Below are 19,552 nucleotides of genomic sequence, written 5' to 3'. Positions count from 1 at the left end.
CACTGTTTTTATATATCAGATATCATACTTAAAACCAGTTTTAATAACGCCTTAAATTGTATTAAGTGGGCTTCCCTGGTGGCTCAGACTGTAAAGAATCTGCCTGCAGTGCAGGAGGCCCCAGTTCAATCCCAGAGTCAGGAAGGTACTCTGGAGAATGGAATGGCTACCCACTACAGTATTCTTTTCTGGAGAATTTCATGAAGAGAGGAGACTGGCAGGCTACAGTCCAGGGTGTCACACAGAGTCAGACACAACTGAGAGAATAACACGCACTTGCAATGTATTAAGGGGCTAAACCATTTGAAAAAAAAAAATATATATATATATATTCTTAAGTACTCATTCTTCAAAAACCTGATTTTGAAAATGGAGTGAATCCATAAAATCATCAACAACTCAAATAGAAGACATTATTTCCAACATCAAAACCTTTAATTTTTTCTTTATTTCTTTACACATGATTGAGCTTTAGGTTAATAACTTGAATATCTTTATCTTGGCCAATAGAGGTCTATTAGCATTGTCTTTTTAATCCATTATTATTATTCACTTTGAAACTTCTTGTTCAGTCACAAAGTTGTGTCTGACTTGTTGAGACCCCATGGACTGTAGCACACTAAGCTCCTGTGTCCACTACTATTTCTTAGAGTTTGCTCAAATTTATATCTATTGAGTTGGTGATGCTATCTGTCTTATCCTCTGCTGCTCCCTTCTCCTCTTGCCCTCAATCTTTCCCAATATCAGAGTCTTTTCCAATGAGTCAGCTCTATACATCAGGTGGCCAAAGAATTGGAGCTTCAGCTTCAGCAACAGTCCTTCCAATGAATATTTAGGGTTGATTTCCTTTAGGACTGACTGGTTTGATTTCCTGCAATCAAAGGGACTCTCAAGAGTTTTCTTCCAGCAGCACAATTCCAAAGCATAAATTTTTCAACACTCAGCCTTATTTATGGTCCAACAATCACATTAATACATGACTACTGGAAAAATGATAGCATTGATTATACAGACCTTTGTCAGCAAAGTGGTGTTTCTATTTATTAATATGCTATCTTGGTTTGTCATAGCTTTCCTTACAAGTATATTTTAATTTTATGGCTGCAGTCACAGTCTTCAGTGATTTTGGAGCCCAAGAAAATAAAATCTGTCATTACTTCAAACTTTCCTCCTTTTATTTGTCATGACGTGATGGGACTAGATGCCATGGTCTTAAGTTTTTTAATGTAGAGTTTCAGGCCAGCTCTTTCACTCTCATTTTTCATTCTCATCAAGATGCTCTTTACTCTCTTCACTTTTTGTCAATGGAGTGGTATCATCTGCATATCTGCGACTTTTTTATATTTCTCTCAGCAATCTTGATTCCAGCTTGTGATTCAGCATTTTGCATATAAGTTAAATAAGCAGGGTTACAACATATAGCCTTGTCATACTCCTTTTGCAATTTTGAGCCAGGCAGGTCCACATCTGGTTCTAACTGGCTGTTTTTGTCCTGAATACAAGCTTCAAACAATTTCCAAGAAAAAAAATGCAAAAAGGAAAACTGGTTGTTTGGAGGCCTTACAAATAAAAAGGAAGAGAAGCAAAAGCCAAAGGAGAAAAGGAAAGATATATCCATCTGAATGCAGAGCTCCAAATAGCAAGGAGAGATAAGAAAGCATTCCTAAGTGATCAATGCAAAGAAATAGAGGGGAAAGTAGAATGGGAAAGACTAGAGGTCTCTACAAGAAACTCAGAGATACCAAGGGAACATTTCATGCAAAGATGGGCACAATGAAGGACAAATTGGTATGGGCGTAACTGAAGCAGAAGATGTTAAGAGAGGTGGCAAGAATACACAGAAGAACTATACAAAAAAATCTTAATGACCCAGATAACCATGATGGTGTTATCACTCACCAAGAGCCAGACATCCTGGAGTGTGAAGTCAAGTGGGCCTTAGGAAGCATCACTACGAACAAAGCTAGTGGAGGTGATGGAATTCCAGTTGAGCTACTTCAAATCCTAAAAGATGATGCTGTTATAGTGTTGCACCAAATACACCAACAAATGTGAAAAACAGCAGTGGCCACAGGCCTGGAAAAGTCAGTTTTCATTCCAACCCCAAAGAAAGGCAATGCCAAAGAATGCTCAAACTACTGTACAGTTGCACTCATCTCACATGCTAGCAAAGTAATACTCAAAATTCTCTAAGCTAGGCTTCAACAATAGGTGGACTGTGAACTTCCAGATGTTCAAGCTGGATTTAGAAAAGGCAGAGGATTCGAAGATCAAATTGCCAACATCCATTGGTCATAGAAAAAGCAAGAGAATTCCAGAAAGAAAAAAAAAAAAAAACACATCTATTTCAGCTTCATTGACTATGCTAAATCCTTTGTGTGGATCACAACAAACTGGAAAATTCTTAAAGAGATATTAATACCAGACCACCTTACCTGCCTCCTGAGAAATCTGTATGCAGGTCAAGAAGAAACAGTTAGAACCAGACATGGAAGAGCAGACTGATGTCAAATTGGGAAAGGAGTATGTCAAGGTTGTATATTGTCAACCTGCTGATTTACCTTATATGCACAGTACATCATGCAAAATCCCAGGCTGGATGAAGCACAAACTGGAATCAAGATTGCCAGGAGATATATCAACAACCTTAGATACACAGATGACACCACCCTTATGGCACAAAGTGAATAGAAATTAAACAGCTTCTTGATGAAAGTGAAAGAGGAGAGTGAAAAAGCTGGCTTAAAACTCAACATTCAAAAAACGAAGATCATGGTATCCTTTCCCATCACTTGTTGGCAAATAGATAGGGAAACAATGGAAACAGTGAGAGACTTTATTTTCTTGGGCTCCAAATCACTGCAGATGGTGACTGCAATAATGGAATTAAAAGATACTTGCTCTTTGGAAGAGAAACTATGACCAACCTAGACAGCATATTACAAAGCAGAGGTATTACTTTGCCAACAATGGTCTGTCTAGTCAAAACTTTGATTTTTCCAGTAGTCATTTATGGATGTGAGAATTGGACCACAAAGAAAGCATAGTGCTGAAGAATTGATGCTTTTAAACTGTGGTATTGGAGAAGACGCTCAAGAGTCCCTTGGACTGCAAGGAGATCCAACCAGTCAATCCTAAAGGAAATGAGTCCTGAAAATTCATTGGAAGGACTGATGCTGAAGCTCAAGTGCTGATACTTTGGCCACGTTATGCAAAGAAGTGACTCATTGGAAAAGACCCTGATGCTGGGAAAGACTAAAGGCAGGAGGAGAAGGGGACAACAGAGGAGGAGATTGCTGGATGGCATCACTGACTCAATGGACATGAGTTTGAGCAAGCTCCAGGGGTTGGTGATGGACAGGGAAGCCCGGCATGCTGCAGTCCATGGGGGCGCAAAGAGTCAGACACGACTGAAAGACTGAACTGAACCGAACTGAAGACTTTCAACAACAACAACAAACAGTTTTGTCATTCTAAAATATCCCTTATGCTCCTTCTTTGTAATCAGTCTCTCTAGCCTCCCAGTCCCTGACAATTACTATACTGTTCCTATTTTCACTTTTATAGAATGCCATATAGACAGAATAATACAGTATGTATTTTTTCTGAGACTAGCTTCTTTCACTTTGCATAATGTATTTGAGATTCATCTATGTTGTCTTTATCAATAGTTTTCTCCTTTTCTTGCAGAGGAGAATTCCATGGTAAGAATACCAGAGTTTATCCATTCATTCATTGAAGGACATGTGGCTATTATGAATAAAACTGTTAAAAACATTTGTGTTCAGGTTTCTGTCTCCAAATATGTTTCCTTTTCTCTTGAGTAAATACCTAGGATTATGATTGCTGGTTATTCAGTAAATGTATGCTTAACTTTATAGAAAATTGCTGAACCATTTTCAAAAGTCTCTGTACAAATTTGCTTTTGCACCAACATTCTATGGAAGTTTCAATTCCTTACTATATTTATTATTATCAGATTAAAAAAAAAATAACCATTTTAATAGTTGTGTAATTGTATGTTATTATTGTAGCTTTCATTTGTATTTCCCTAGTAACTAACGATATTGAGTATCTTTTAATATGCTTATTTGTCATTCACACCTTCTCCGTAGACGTCTCCAAATATTTTTCAAGTTTCTAAATTGGATTGGTTGTTTCTTCTTGTTGAACTTGCAGGGTTCATTACATATTCTGCCTACAAGTCCTTTATGAGAAATATTACTTGCAAATAAATTTTTTCCTCATTTGAAGTTTGTCTTATTTTAGTAACAGTGTATTTTACAGAGCAGTTTTTAATTTTGATGGAGTCCAATTTATCACTACTCTTTCATTATATGGACTGTGCTTTTAGTGTCTTATCTAAGAAATCTCTATCTAACACAAGGTCACAAATATTTTTCCTATGTTTTCTTTTAGTCGCTTTATATTTTTGCATTTCACATTTAGGTTTTGGATCCATTTGGAGTTGATTTTTGTATAAGGTATGAAGTACAGGTCAAAGTTTTATTTATTTATTTATTTATTTTTTGCATTGTGATATACAATTGTTCCAGTGTCACTAATTGAAAAAAAAATATTGAGCTGCTTTTTCATCTGTGGTAAAAGTCATTTAACCACCTAAGTATGCCTCTCTTTCTAGTCACTTTTTACTGTTCCATTGATCAAAGTGTTAATTCCTTAATCAAAACCACATTGTCTTAACTACTATAGATTTATTGTAAGTCTTGAATCAGGAAGTGTAACTCTTCCAAAACTGTACTTTAAAAATCAATTTAGCTATTAACAACCTTTTCATCCTGATATGAATTTTGGAATCAGATTCTTGGTACCTGCAAAATTTCTGGTGGGATTGGATTGAATCTATAAATCAGTGTAGGGACAACTAGTATGTCTCCTAAAGCATGAATATGATATATTTCTCTATAATTATTTAGATCTTCTTTGATTTCTTTCCTCAGAGTTTTATAGTTTTCAGTATACAGAGTCAGTACATAGTCTGTTAAATACATACCTATGCATTTCTTGTGTGTGGGGAGACTTAAGGAGACTATTATAAATGGTATTTTAAAAATCATGGTTACTATAGCTAAAAATAACATAGTGTATATTGAAATTTACTGAGAGTAGATTTCAAGTGGTCTCACTATACCAAAAAAAAAAAAAAAAGAACTAAACAGAAAAATGTGAGTTGATGGATATATGAATTACCCTGATTGTACTAATCATTTCATAATACATATCAAAACATCACATTGTACACCTTAAACATACACAATTTTCATTTGTGAATTACATGTCAATAGAGCTGGAGTCCTTTTTTAAAAAAAATCCAATTTTCATTGCTAGTATATCAACATACAACTGATTTTGGTATATTGACTTAAATAATTCATTTATTGGTTTCAGAAGCCTTTTTTATTGATTGTCTGGTCTGTTCTAAACAATTATGTCATTCACAAAGAGAGAAAGACTTATTTCTTCGTTTCCAATACATCTGCCTTTTATTTCTTATTGTGCCTGGCTAAGGCCTAGAGTATAATGTTTAAATGAAAATGAAAAGGCAAAAAGATGGCACACTGAAAGATGAACTCCCCAGGTCGGTAGATGCCCAATATGCTTCTGGAGAAGAGTAGAGAAATAACTCTAGAAATAACAAAGAGACGGAGCCAAAGCAAAAATAACACCCAGTTGTGGATGTGATTGGTGATGGAAGTAAAGTCCAATGCTGTTAAGAACAATATTACATAGGAACCTGTAATGTTAGGTCCATGAATTAAGGCAAATTGGAAGTGGCCAAACAGGCACTGGCAAGAGTGAACATCAACATTTAGGAAAAGGTGAACTAAAATGGATTGGAATGGGTGAATTTAACTCAGATGACCATTATATCTACTGCTGTGGGCAAGAATCCCTTAGAAGAAATGGAGTAGCCATCATACTCAACAAAAGAGTCCAAAATGCAGTACTTGAATGCAATCTCAAAAATTACAGAATGATCTCCATTCATTTCCAAGGCAAACCACTCAGTATTACAGCAATCCAAGTCTATGCCCCGACCAGTAATGCTGAAGACGCTGAAGCTGAACGGTTCTATGGAGACCTACAAGACTTCCTAGAGATAACACCTAAAAAAAATTGTCCTTTTCATTATAGGGGACTGGAATGCAAAAGTAGGAAGTCAAGAGACACTTGGAGTAACAGGCATATTTGGACTTGGAGAACAAAACAAAGCAGGGCAAAGGTTAACAGAGTTTTGCCAAATGAACACACTGGTCATAGCAAACACCCTCTTCCAACAACACAAGAGAAGACTCTACACATGGACATCACCAGATGGTCAATACCAAAATCAGATTGATTATATTCTTTGCAGCCAAAGATGGAGAAGCTCTATACAGTCAGCAAAACAAGACCAGGAGCTGATTGTGGCTCAGATCACGAACTTCTTATTGCCAAATTCAGACTTAAATTGAAGAAAGTAGGGAAAACCATGAGACCATTCATGTATGACCTAAATCAAATCCCTTACAATTATAAAGTGGAAGTGAGAAATAGATTCAAGGGATTAGATCTGATAGAGTGCCTGAAGAACTATGGACAGGTTTGTGACAGGAGGCAGTGATCAAGTCCATCCGCAAGAAAAAGAAATGCAAAAAGGCAAAATGATTGTCTGAGAAGGCCTTACAAATAGCTGAGAAAAGAAGAGAAGCTAAAGTCAAAGGAGAAAAGGAAAGATATAACAATTTGAATGCAGAATTCCAAAGAACAACACTGAGAAATAAGAAAACCTTCCTCAATGATCAATGCAAAGAAATTGAGGAAAACAATAGAATGGGAAAGGCTATAGATCTCTTAAAGAAAATTAGAGATACCAGGGAAATATTTCATTCAAAAATGGGCACAATTAAAGACAGAAATGGTATGGACCTAACAGAAGCAGAAGATATTAAGAAGAGATGGCAAGAATACACAGAAGAACTATACAAAAAAGATCTTCTTGACCCAGATAACCACGATGGTGTGATCACTCACCTAGAGCCAGACATCCTGAAATGTGAAGTCAAGTGGGCCTTAAGAAGCATCACTATGAACAAAGCTAGTGGAGGTGATTGAATTCCAGTTGAGCTATTCCAAATCCTAAAAGATGATGCTGTGAAAGTGCTGCACTCAATATGCCAGCAAATTTGGAAAACTCAGCAGTGGCCACAGGACTGGAAAAGATCAGTTTTCATTCCAACCCCAAAGAAAGGCATTGCCAAAGAATGCTCAAACTACTGCACAATTGCACTCATCTCACACACTAGCAAAGTAATGCTCAAAATTCTCCAAGCTAGGCTTCAACAGTAGGTGAACTGTGAACTTCCAGATGTTCAAGCTGGTTTTAGAAAAGGCAGAGGAATCAGAAATCAAATTGCCAACATCTGTTGGATCATTGAAAAATAATGAGAGATTCAGAAAAAAAAAAACATCTACTTCTGCTTTATTTACTATGCCAAAGCCTTTGACTGTGAGGATCAAAACAAACTATGGAAAATTCTTAAAGAGTTGAGAATGCCAAACCACCTGACCTGCCTTCTGAGAAATATGTATGCAGGTCAAGAAGCAACAATTAGTATTGGACATAGAACAGCAGACTGATTCCAAATCAGGAAAGGAGTATGTAAAGGCTGCATATTGTCACCCTGCTTATTTAACTTTATGCAGAGCACATTATGTGAAGTGCCAGGCTGCATGAAGCATAAGATGGAATCAAGATTGCTGAGAGAAATATCAGTAACCTCAGATATGCAGATGACACCATCCTTAAGGCAGAAAGTGAAGAAGAATTAAAGATCCTCTTGATGAAAGTGAAAGAGGTGAGTGAAAAAGCTGGCTTAAAAACTCAGCATTCAGAAAACTAAGATCATGGCATCCGGTCCCATCACTTCATGGCAAATAGATGGGAAAATAATGGAAACAGTGGAAGACTTTATTTTTCTGGGCTCCAAAATCACTGCAGATGGTGACTGCAGCCATGAAATTAAAAGACGCTTGCTCCTTGGAAGAAAAGCTATGACCAACCTAGATAGCATGTTACAAAGCCAACATTACTTTGCCAACAAACATCCATCTAGTCAAAGCTATGCTTTTTCCAGTAGTCATGTATTGATGTGAGAGCCGGACTATGAAGAAAGCTGAGCACTGAAGAATTGATGCTTTTGAACTGTGGTGCTGGAGAAGACTCTTGAGAGTCCCTTGGACTGCAAGGAGACCCAACCAGTCAATCCTAAAGGAAATCAATCCTGAATATTCATTGGAAGAATTTTTCCTGAAGCTGAAACTCCAATACTTTGGCCACCTGATGCGAAGAACTGAGTCATTGGAGAAGACCCTGATACTGGGAAAGATTGAAGGCGGGAGGAGAAGGTGACAACAGAGGATGAGATGGTTGGATGGCATCACTGACTTGATGTACATGAGTTCGAGTAAGCTCTGGAGTTGATGATGGACAGTGAAGCCTGGTGTGCTGCGGTCCATGGCGTCACAAGTGTTGGATACGACTGAGTGACTGAACAACAGCAACGTCACTATCATCATTATAATCGATGGATATTGCATTTTGTCAAATACTTTTTCCTGCATCTATTGAGATAATTGTATAGATATTATTCTGTTCTTTACATTCTTGATATGATAAGTTATGCTGATTGATTTTCAAATGTTGAACCAGTATTTTGTTCTTGGAATAAACCCTATTTGGTTATGATGTATTGCTTTTATATATTTATTTGATTTATAAATATTTTGTTAAAAGTTTTGAGTTTGCATTCATGAGGGATGTTTGTGATTTTCTTCCATTGTATTAGGTTTGGAACAGAGTAATAAGTTAGGAAATGTTCCTTCTCTACTTTCATGTTCTAGAAGAGTTTACATAGAATTATTTCCATTTAAATCTTTGTTAGATATTACCAATGAAGCCATCTGAGCATGGAACTTTCTTTCTTGGAAAGTTTTAAACTATGCATTAATTTCTATATTATTCAGATTCTCTAGCTCTTCTTAATTGAGTTTGTGTAGTTTGTGTCTTTCAAAAAATTGTTTATCTAAGTTGCTGAATTTAAAGGTGCAAAGTTTCTTATAGACCATTTCTTTATGATCCATTTAATATTTGTAGGATATATTGTGGCACTCTTCTTCTTGATACTGGAAATTTGTTTCTTTTGTCTTGGTCAGTTTGACAAGTGGTTTATCACCTTTATTGATCTTCTGAAATAATTAGCTTTTCGTTTCACTGACTTTTGTCTGTTGTTTTTCTGTCTTAATTTACATTGATTTCTGCTCTTACCATTACTTTTTTTCTGTTTTATTTGGAATTAATTTGGTCTTCTTTTTTTTTTTTTTTAGTTTCTTAAGATGGGAACTTAGATTATTGATCTTTGACCTGTCTCCTTTTCTAATTATAAGCAATTAATGCTATAAATTTACTTCTAAGTACTAATTTGGCTGCATTCTACAAATTTTGATAGGCTGTATTTTTTAACAGCCTTACTGAAGTATATCTGATGTACAAAAGCTGCACAATATTCAATGCCTATAAATTGATGAGTTTAGCCTTAAACAAAAAACCAGTGATACCATTACCATGGTCAAAGTTGTCAACATTTCCAACACCCCCCCCCCCAGAATTTCCTTGTGTTTCATTGTTTATTTGTTCTGTAACAAGAACACTTAAAATGAGACCTACCCTGTTAACAAAATTTTAAGTGCACAGCATTGTTGTTGTTGTTCAGTCACTAAGTCATGTCTGACACTTTGCAACCCCATGGACTGTAGCACATCAGGCTTCTCTATCCTCTACTATCTTCTGAAGTTTGCTCAAATTCATGTTCATGTTGCACAATACTGTATTGTATACAATAGGTATAATGTTCTAAAACAGATCTCTATAATTTATTCATTTGGCATAACTGAAACTAACTACCCATTGAATAACAACTTCCTATTTCCTTCACCCTCCATTTCCGGCAACCACCATTGCATTCTCTGCTTCTGACTATTTTAGATACTTCACTTAAGTGGAATCATGCAGTATTTGTTCTGTGATTAGCTTGTTTCACTTTAATGTCCTTCAGGTTCATCCATGTTTTTGCAAATGGCAAAATTTCCTTCTCTTTAAGGACTGAATAACATCCCATTGTAGGTATATATTACATTTTATTCATTCATCTGTGGATAGACACTTGGTTATTTCCATATTATGGCTATTGTGACTAGTGCTGCAATAAATATGGGTATGCAGCTATCTCTTCAAGATCCTGATTCTAATACTTTTGGATATAGTTGTCTCTTGCTATCTGCAGGAGATTGGTTCCAGGAACCCCCACAGATAACAAAATCCAAGGATGCTCAAGTCCATTATAATTGACTCTCTATATCAACCTATCCCTGGGTTTCACATCCATGAAAACAAAAAGATGACTATATACCCAGATGTGGGATTGCTAAATCATATGGTAATTCTATTTTTATTATTTTTCAGGAATCTCCATATTGTTTGCCATAGCTGCTGAACATTAATTGATATCCCACCAACAATGTACAAGGGTTCCAACTTCTCCACAGCTTTGCCAATACTTTTTATCTTTTGGTTGTTTAATAATAGGCATTCTAACAGGTTTAATACCATAAACACACACAGAAATCAATTAAAAAAAAATTAAGCACAAGACCTGAAACTGTAAATCTCCTAGAACAAAACACAGGGAAAAAGTTTCTGGACACTGGTCTTGGCAATGATTTCTTGGTTATATCACCAAAAGTACAGGCAACAATAGCAAAAACAGACAAATGGGATTACATCATACCAAAAAATTCTGCCTAGCAAAGAACAATCAAGTAAATGAAAACACAACCTACAGAATGAAAGAATATATTTGAAATCATATATCTGGTAAGGGTTAATTTCCAAAATACGTAAGGAACTCCTAAAACTCAATAGCAAAAATAGCTAATTATCCAATTAAAAGTGATCAAAGAGCTTAAACAGATATTTCTCTGAAAAAGACATACAAATGGTCAACAGGTATTTAAAAGATGCTCAACATTATTAAGCATCAGGCAAATGTGAAGCAAAACTATGAGGACATGATTTTATTTTAATCATCATTCAGTTCAAAATACTGATTTTCCCATTTATTGTTTAAAATATTTAAGTATTTTCCAGATATCTTTGTTATTGATTTCCAGTTCAGTGTACTTATTTCAACTGTTTTAAGTTCTTTACAATTTGTCTTATGGCCCAGGCAGAATATGTAAGGAATATTTTAAAGAATATTCCATGTACATTTTGCAAGGAATGTATCTTTGGCTGTTGTTGGAAAGGCAGTTCTAATAATGTCAATTAGTTCATGTTGGTTAATAATGTTGCTCAGATTTTCTGTATCTATATTGATTTTCTGACTACTTGTTCTATCAGTTATTCAAAGAGGAATGGTGAAGTCCCCAAGTATAATTGCACACTTGTCTGTTTCAACTTTTAATTGTATTAGTTTTGCTTTATGTATTTTGAAGATTTTTTTAGGCACATACACAGCTAATACTGTTAACAGTCTTTTGATAAATTTATCCTTTATTCATTATGTAATATATCCTCTTTATTCCTCATACTATTCCTTGTTCTATATTTTAATTTGTCTGACACTGAAGGATATACTTCAGCTTTGTTTTGAATATTCTGTTATTGAATATAATTTTTTATCGTTTTACCTTTAACTTATGTCTTCATATATAGTTGTCCTATATGTAAGATACAGTTGAGCTTTAAAAATCCAATATGATGTGCTCACTTTAGCAGTACATATATTAAAATTGCAATGATACAAAGAAGATTAACATGGCCCCTGAGCAAGAATGACACACAAATTAGTGAAGCATTCCATATTTTTACAGTAAACTTTAATATTATTGACTATAAACCCCCTAACATTTGGATGAGTCTTAGTATATGAGGAAAAATTGTGCTTGTTTGAACGAATGAAATACATTATATGCCAGGTTATAGGCCAGGTTATATGTCAGGTTCTGTTCTATGCACTGGAGATACAGAAGTTGGGAGAAGAATCTCCTGGAACTGATACTAATAAAGGGATACAGACAATAAAAAAATATATAAGTAAACTATAAAAACATCCAGTATGACAATATGTCTTTAAGCTAGTGTGTTTAGATCACTTATATTTAATATAATTACTAATATGGATGGATTTAGGCATATTATTTTAATAACTGTTTTCTGTTGGTCCTTCTGACTTTTTGTTCTATTTCCCTTTTCCCAGCTTCCTTTTTGTTATCTGAAAGTGTTTTTGGAATAGTTTAGTTCATTGGCTTTTTAGGTACATGTCTTTCTATATTTTTGAAGTGCTTTTTTCACTGACTTTGGTCTCTATAATTTGTCATGAGAAATTCATTGTGTGTGTGTGTTAGTCACTCAGTCGTGTCTGACTCTTTGTGACCCCCTGGACTGTAGCCCACCAGACTTCTATGTCCATGGATTCTCCAGGCAAGAATACTGCAGTGGATTGCCATTCCCTTCTCCAAAGGATCTTCCCACCCCAGGGATCAAACCCTGATCTCCTGCATCATAGCCAGATTCTTTACGATTTGAGCTACAGAAAAGTCTAAAATATGGAACACTTCATGAGTTTGCATGTCATCCTTGCACAGGGAGAAATTCATGGTCATTTTCAAATCTTTGTTTCCCTATATATTTGTGTTTCTCCAGCTGTTTTCAACACGATACATTTGATTTTTAGCAATTTTATTATAATATCTGGTCATGATTTCCTTTGAGTTTAACTTGTTTCAAGGGATCTTGAATCTGTACATTTTTATCATTCTTATGTGTTTTGTAGAGTTAATTCACTAGTGCAGTGATTCAGACTAAGTTGTTTCTGGTTTTGTTTCCTTTTCTATCTTTTTTTGGCCTTGTCATGTGACATGTGGAACTTCCCTTCCCAGGGATCAGACCCACATCCCCTGCATTAGAAGTGCAGAGTCTTAACCATTAGACCACCAGGGAAGTCTGGAGGTTTATTCAAAGGAAGAATTTTAATGATAAAGTCAATTTATTTAATAAAGTGTTCAGTTATTGTATTTCTTCTCAAACAAGATTTGATAATTTCTGTCTTTCAAAGAATATGTACATTTACTTTAGGTGGTTGACTTTATAGGCAGAAAATTAATGGTCCATTAGTATTTTTTAAAGTTTTTTTATTTATTTTTAATTGGAGGATAATTGTTTTACAATATTGTGTTGGCTTCTGCCGTACAACAACATGAATCAGACACAAGTACATATAAATTTTCTTCCTCCTGAACCTCCTCCCTATCCCCCACCCCATCCCGTGCCTCTAGGTTGTCACAGAGCACTGGGTTGAGCTCCCTGTGCCCATAGAGCAGCTTCTCACTGGCTATTTTACACATGGTAGTGTATATGTCAGTGATATTCTTTCAATTCGTCCCATCCTCTCCTTTTCCCACTATGTCTAGTCTGTTCTCCATATCTGCATCTCTATTCCTGCCCTGCAAATAGGTTCATCAGTACCATTTTTCTAGATTCTATATATGCATTAATATATGAAATTTGTTTTTCTCTTTCTGACTTACTTCACTATGTACAACAGACTCTAGGTTCATCCATCTCACTACAACTGACTCAAATGCATTCCTTTTTATGGCTGAGTAATATTCCAAATTATTTATCTATTCATCTACTGATGGACATCTAGTTTGCTTCCATAGTAGTTTTACATTTGTCTCTAGAATTGCAATTTGGATCTTCTGTGTAATAAGAGTTTGATCTTTTAAAATTTGGGAGAATGCAAAAAATTAAGCACAACACCAACAGGCATGGCATCCATGTATGTAGATTTATTGTTGTTTAGTTCCTCAGTCATGTCCAACTCTTTGAAACCCCATGGACAGCAGAATACCAGGATTCCCTGTCCTTCACTATTTCCCAGAATTTGCTCAAACTCATATCCATTGAGTTGATGATATAGATGTCTCTGTATAATTTGTTAATGTAAATTTAATGTTGAAAATTAAAGGGTATTATATTACAGCAGAGTTCTATTAAAAACTAAGTTGTTAAATAGTGTTTTATTTAACAAATTTTATTAAAAATGCAATAATGAATTGACACTTTGAACTTCATGAAATTTGAATACAGGCAAAAGAATTGCTATGGCAAATCTGTTCTCAGAAGCTCTCACTTTAATCTATCATTTACATTTAATGATCCTCATCTTTACAAATAGCAGTTTTCTATTTAGCTATTTTATAATTAACTTTTCAGAATTTGCAAATATTGCAAAAAAAATACATTTCATCATCTTCTAAGCATGAAGTCAAGTAACAGGCATTGCATCTATTCAAAGACTATGAAGGGATATTCTTTATTTGTTTATTGGGCTATAACTACTGAAATGCATTGTACACATCTCTTATCTTCCATTTTAATAGAGATATAATTGGCCTCAATCACTAAGATAGACATATGAAAGAGGAAATTTTAACAATCTATATAATTTTCACAGGACATGAAGAAATTGTACACTGATCTCATTTTAAAAAACACTTTAAAATTCTCTACAATTGATGTTAATATTATCCAGTTACATAAAAGTTAAATACATATTCATAGTGACATGGCGCAAATATCAAGACAATATTATGTATACATTGTTCATATAAGTAGATGAAAGGATATATCTACAATGACATATATCTATAGCCACATGTAAATGTTCAAAAAAGTATTGGCAAGTAGATGTTTGACCTCAGATATTTCATCAATTTTAATAATTTGTTAGCTTTTAATGATGCTGCTTTTATCACAAATAATAAAATACCATTAAACTACAAATACCTTATCAATACACTCAGATATCAAAACTCATAACAAAGTAAAAAAGATCAATTTCAAACAGATAACCTGTTGGACAACAGAAGCATAAACAGGGCCTCACCTGGAAAACCGATTTTCCTATTTTCTTCAGCTCTACTTACATACAATCATACAGAATATGTGACCATTGTTACATAGCATCTCCCAATGAGTTAAATACTACCTTGATCCATATATATTTGTTGACTAATTTCTATTCCTTTTTACATTTTTAGCTCCAAGCAAATTGTGCAAGTAAATCATTTCTATCTTTCACCAGTTCATGATAGCGATGCCATTGCCATAAGCCCTGACCACTAACATCTAGTAATTAACATTCTAAATTAAGATTTTTAAATGCAGATTGCATTTTAATTTACTATTGAGGAGAGCTTTATAAAATTTCTCAGAGTTGCACACTGCAAAAGTAATTATTAATGAGTAACTCATTATATTAAAATTATATATCTCTTGAATTCCACTGTACTATGAATTTATCCTTTTTAGTTCTCTCAACCTTTTCTTATCATCTACATAACTCTATCCTACTCTTTCCTAACTCTTTCTCACTCTCAACAAGAGTTTTCATAGGTAATTAAAATTTGTTTTTAAAATGTTGAAGCCATATTTATTCACTTAAACTAGATAGTCTTTTAATGTTTTGTGAATCAGATTTATATAGTATATATTAAGACTTAAGGGTAGTGTTACCTAGAATCAAAGAGATGAATTATTTGATTTTTTAATATTTCAATTTCTGATTTTACTGCAAAAACTGCAAAGGCTTTGAGGGTAAAAATATACATCCTATTCTTCAGGGAATTTTGAGAAAGGTTTCTCAAAAGACACTGTCTATAACATGTATAGTGTTGAAACAACACACACACACTTTTAATTCATCAAACAGTGGAAGCATAAATTTATCCCTACAAATAATTTGAATAGATTAAGAAACTGTATAGTAGTTTAAAAGACTCATGGAGTGCAACTCAAAACTGATAGTCACAGGTAAATTCTTTTTTTTTTCTTTTTCTTTAAAAGAGAAAAACAAAAGCAAAAACAAAATCTTTCCTACATTGTCCAAATCTACCTTTGGGTCTCTATTTGAGGAACTCTGTCTTAATGTACTTAACTCATTCCATCAAATGTATTTTAATTGTGATTTATGACTATAAAAGAGCAGTTTTGTCACCATACCTGGTAGAAAGGCTCTGTGTGTGAGTGAATACATGAATCTTATGGGTTTTCTTTTCAAGATTATCAGTGAAATAAAACCCTCAAATTTAAAAATCTTCATAAAACTTGCACACCCCTAAGAACATATCCTTGGAACCCTATGATCTGCAGACTGCAATTTCAGAGACACCACCCTATGCTAAGTCTTTGACATTAAGATAGAAAACTTAACCTATAGCCAAATCATAGATGTATGTACGCTTGAAGAATGGGATAAATAGTAACCCCTAATGATTTTGTTGGCACTGCATTTCTCTTGCTTAGTCATATTTTTCAATTTGATATGAAGCACAACAGACTGTTACGTAACAAAGGTGCTGTTGGGTATTCATCACAATTATATTCACTGGTGTTAATCAGACCATATCTGAACATATTGACTATATTATACAAGGTTTGATCATGACCATATTCAGCAATTGTTATTTTACTGCTAATTTGATTCATGTAACTTGATAACAATTTGTAAAAAAATATTCTCAAGGCTATCTAGAAAGTATAGCTTCACCTATGAATTTTGAGAACACATATTGCTTTAATATATTTTGCAGAGTGAGAAATCAGAGCAAAACTTTTTGCAAAGTAATCCTTTCCTCTCCAAGACACTGCTCTCAAAAGTTGCCAAAATATAAGTGTAACACCACACACTTTAATTTTTTCATTTAAAATGTATTTCTTAAGCATACATTTGCATATTATAGTGGTATTAATGTACTGTGTTCTGAACATGTCTTAATTTTAAAGTGGTCAAGAGAGTCAAAAGAACAACAGTATTTCTCAATAACATCTTTATTGCTTCTCTTTAAAGGTGAGAGTTAGAAAATGGGAAATGGATGGCAAGAATGGTAATTATTAAAATACTGTTTCCTGAAGAGAACATTAACATAATTTTGACTGCACTTAATGCTTTTTATTAATATATTAATTTAATAACATTAAATTTTAATTAATAAATATAATCATAGATTTTAAAGCTAGGTATTATGAAGATTGTGCCCTCATTTCACAGTTGAATAAACAGGGCCAGACGTGATATTTTACTTTGTTTTACAAAAAATGCCTAATATATATTATAAACACTTTGATGTCTAATTCACTTTATATAATACTTAGCATATTATAAAACACAAAATTATTAAATAAGTGATTTTGAGGATGATATCAACTTAGATATCAACTAAAGGACTATCTTGACTATATCAGTTTGCTAGGGCTGTTATAACAAAGTAGCAAATATTAGGTGGCTTAAACAGAAATTTATTGTTTCACAGTTGTAAAGTCTAGATATCTGTAATCAGGGTGTTGGTAGAGTTGGTTGCTTATGAGGACAGTGAGGGAAAAGATGGGATGTAGGCCTCTCTCCTTGGCTTGTAAATGGCCGTCTTCCTATTTACATGGCATTCTCCCTTAATACTGACTAATTGCTTCTCCCAATAACAAGATTAGACACTGGCTTCCTTTATCAGCCCCAAAGGCCATCAGTTCCTGTGCGGACCCTTACCTCTCTGTATCCCAGTTCCCGGAATCTGTGAATATTTTATGCTCCATGGGAAAAGCGAATTAAAGTTGCAGAAGGAATTAAGGCTCATAATCAGTTGACCTTAAAGTAGAGAGATTATCCTAGATTATTTTAGTGGGCCTAGTGTAATCACAGTTATCTTTAAATCTGAAAGATGAAGGCAGAATGTCAGAGTGATGCAATGTGAAAGATGTGATCAGTCATTGCTGACTTTGAAGATGAAAGAGGGCCACGTGCTAAGAAATGTGGATAGCTCCTAAAAGCTAGAAAAGATGAGGAAATATATTCTTCCTTAGAACTTCCAGAAAAGAAAGCCCTGTTGACATCATTATTTTCACTCAGTGAGACCTGTTTCAGACCATTAACCACCAGAACTGTAAGATAATACATGTGTAGTTTAGAGTCACTGTGTTTGTGGTAATTTATTACAGGAGCAAATAGAAAACTAATTCAGTTCCTCTTGAAGATATTAGTGACAATGACCTCAATAAAGCTATACTCTTCTGTAACACTGTTGACAAGTCAAGTAATTAGGGTACATAACATTTCAATAGTAAAGTCATTACTATCAACAAAGTAAATGGATTCTTTCAGACTTTTAACAATTTTACCCATCACATAGGTGTAGCTATCTTCTCAATGAGATAATGCTGTCTCTAGAATGGAGCAAAACTGATGCATATTAAACAGATAATACTTTGATTATATATTACTTTACACATGTGAAAATGGACAAAAGGAAGTTCACTTTTTTCTATGATTATCAGCTCTTAAAAGTTTAGGTTGTACAGGAATTCATATTTCACTTTATAACAGTGTTTGTTAGACTTTGACATGCATGGGAATCATGCAGGGATCTTATTAAAATGCAGATTCTGATTCGGTAGGTCCTGGGTGGAGCCAGAAATTCAGCAATATTCTAAGAAATTTCCAAGTGATGCCCATGCTACTACTCCATGGAACACACTTTGAATAGCAAGGATTTAATAGACACAGAAGCACCAAACCCTACCAGAAAAGTAAACTGGCTCTTTGAAGTGAAGTGAAGTCACTCAGTCATGTACGACCCTTTGCAACCCCATGGACTGTAGCCTACCAGGCTTCTCTGTCCGTGGGATTTTCCAGGCAAGAGTACTGGAGTGGGTTGCCATTTCCTGCTCCAGGGGATCTTCCGGACCCAGGGATTGAACCCAGGTCTCCTGCATTGCAAGCAGACGCTTTACCCTCTATCCACCAGGGAGCATCTCTTAAGAATTCACTGGTGATAAGAGTGAGCCTCTAAGTTCTAATCAAAATGCTTGACTTATTATTTTCATAACACATGCATATTAAAAATTTAATAACTTCATGTTGTCTTAGAATAGTGAGGATGAGTCAGGGCTGAACATTCTATACCTAATGTAATACTGCCCATTAATGTAGAATATATTTCTTCTACCACAGTTTACAATTACTTAGATCTTGTCCAACTGTTTCTCTGTTGAGGGGATTTCAACACAACAAACAATTGGTTTATGAATGGGAAAAGCTACTCAGAGAATGAGTCTCAGAAAATTACTCTCCTAATTGGCATAGCTATTTCATCCATTTCATACTGTGGAGAAAGGGAAATGTATTCCCAATTGAATGCAGAGTTCCAGAGAATAGCAAGGAGAGATTAGACAGCCTTCTTAAGTGAACAGTGAGAGAAAGAGAAGAATACAATAAAATAGGAAAGACTGGAGATCTCTTTAAGAAAACCGGAAATACCAAGGAAATATTTCATGTAAAGATAGGCAAAGGACAAAAACGCAAGGACCTAACAGAAACAGAAGAGATTAAGAAAAGGTGGCAAGAACACACAGACGAACTTTACAAAAAAAGATCTG

General features: G+C 34.6%; 1 protein-coding gene and 1 non-coding gene across 3 annotated transcripts in view; one reads left to right on the top strand and one right to left on the bottom strand.

Annotated features, from left to right (window-relative positions):
- Positions 1 to 19,552, bottom strand: part of HDX (highly divergent homeobox) — a 217,524-nt gene that overhangs the window by 192,386 nt on the left and 5,586 nt on the right. The window lies entirely within an intron of this gene.
- LOC139181858 (U6 spliceosomal RNA) lies at positions 11,821 to 11,927 on the top strand. The gene has a single exon (XR_011565586.1). It is a non-coding gene; the product is annotated as a U6 spliceosomal RNA (small nuclear RNA).

The sequence above is a fragment of the Bos indicus genome, chromosome X (genome assembly GCF_029378745.1).
Source record: "Bos indicus isolate NIAB-ARS_2022 breed Sahiwal x Tharparkar chromosome X, NIAB-ARS_B.indTharparkar_mat_pri_1.0, whole genome shotgun sequence".
In the NCBI taxonomy this organism is placed as follows: Eukaryota; Metazoa; Chordata; class Mammalia; order Artiodactyla; family Bovidae; genus Bos; species Bos indicus.
Note: the sequence above shows the minus strand (reverse complement) of the source record. Positions and strands in the feature narration are given on the sequence as shown.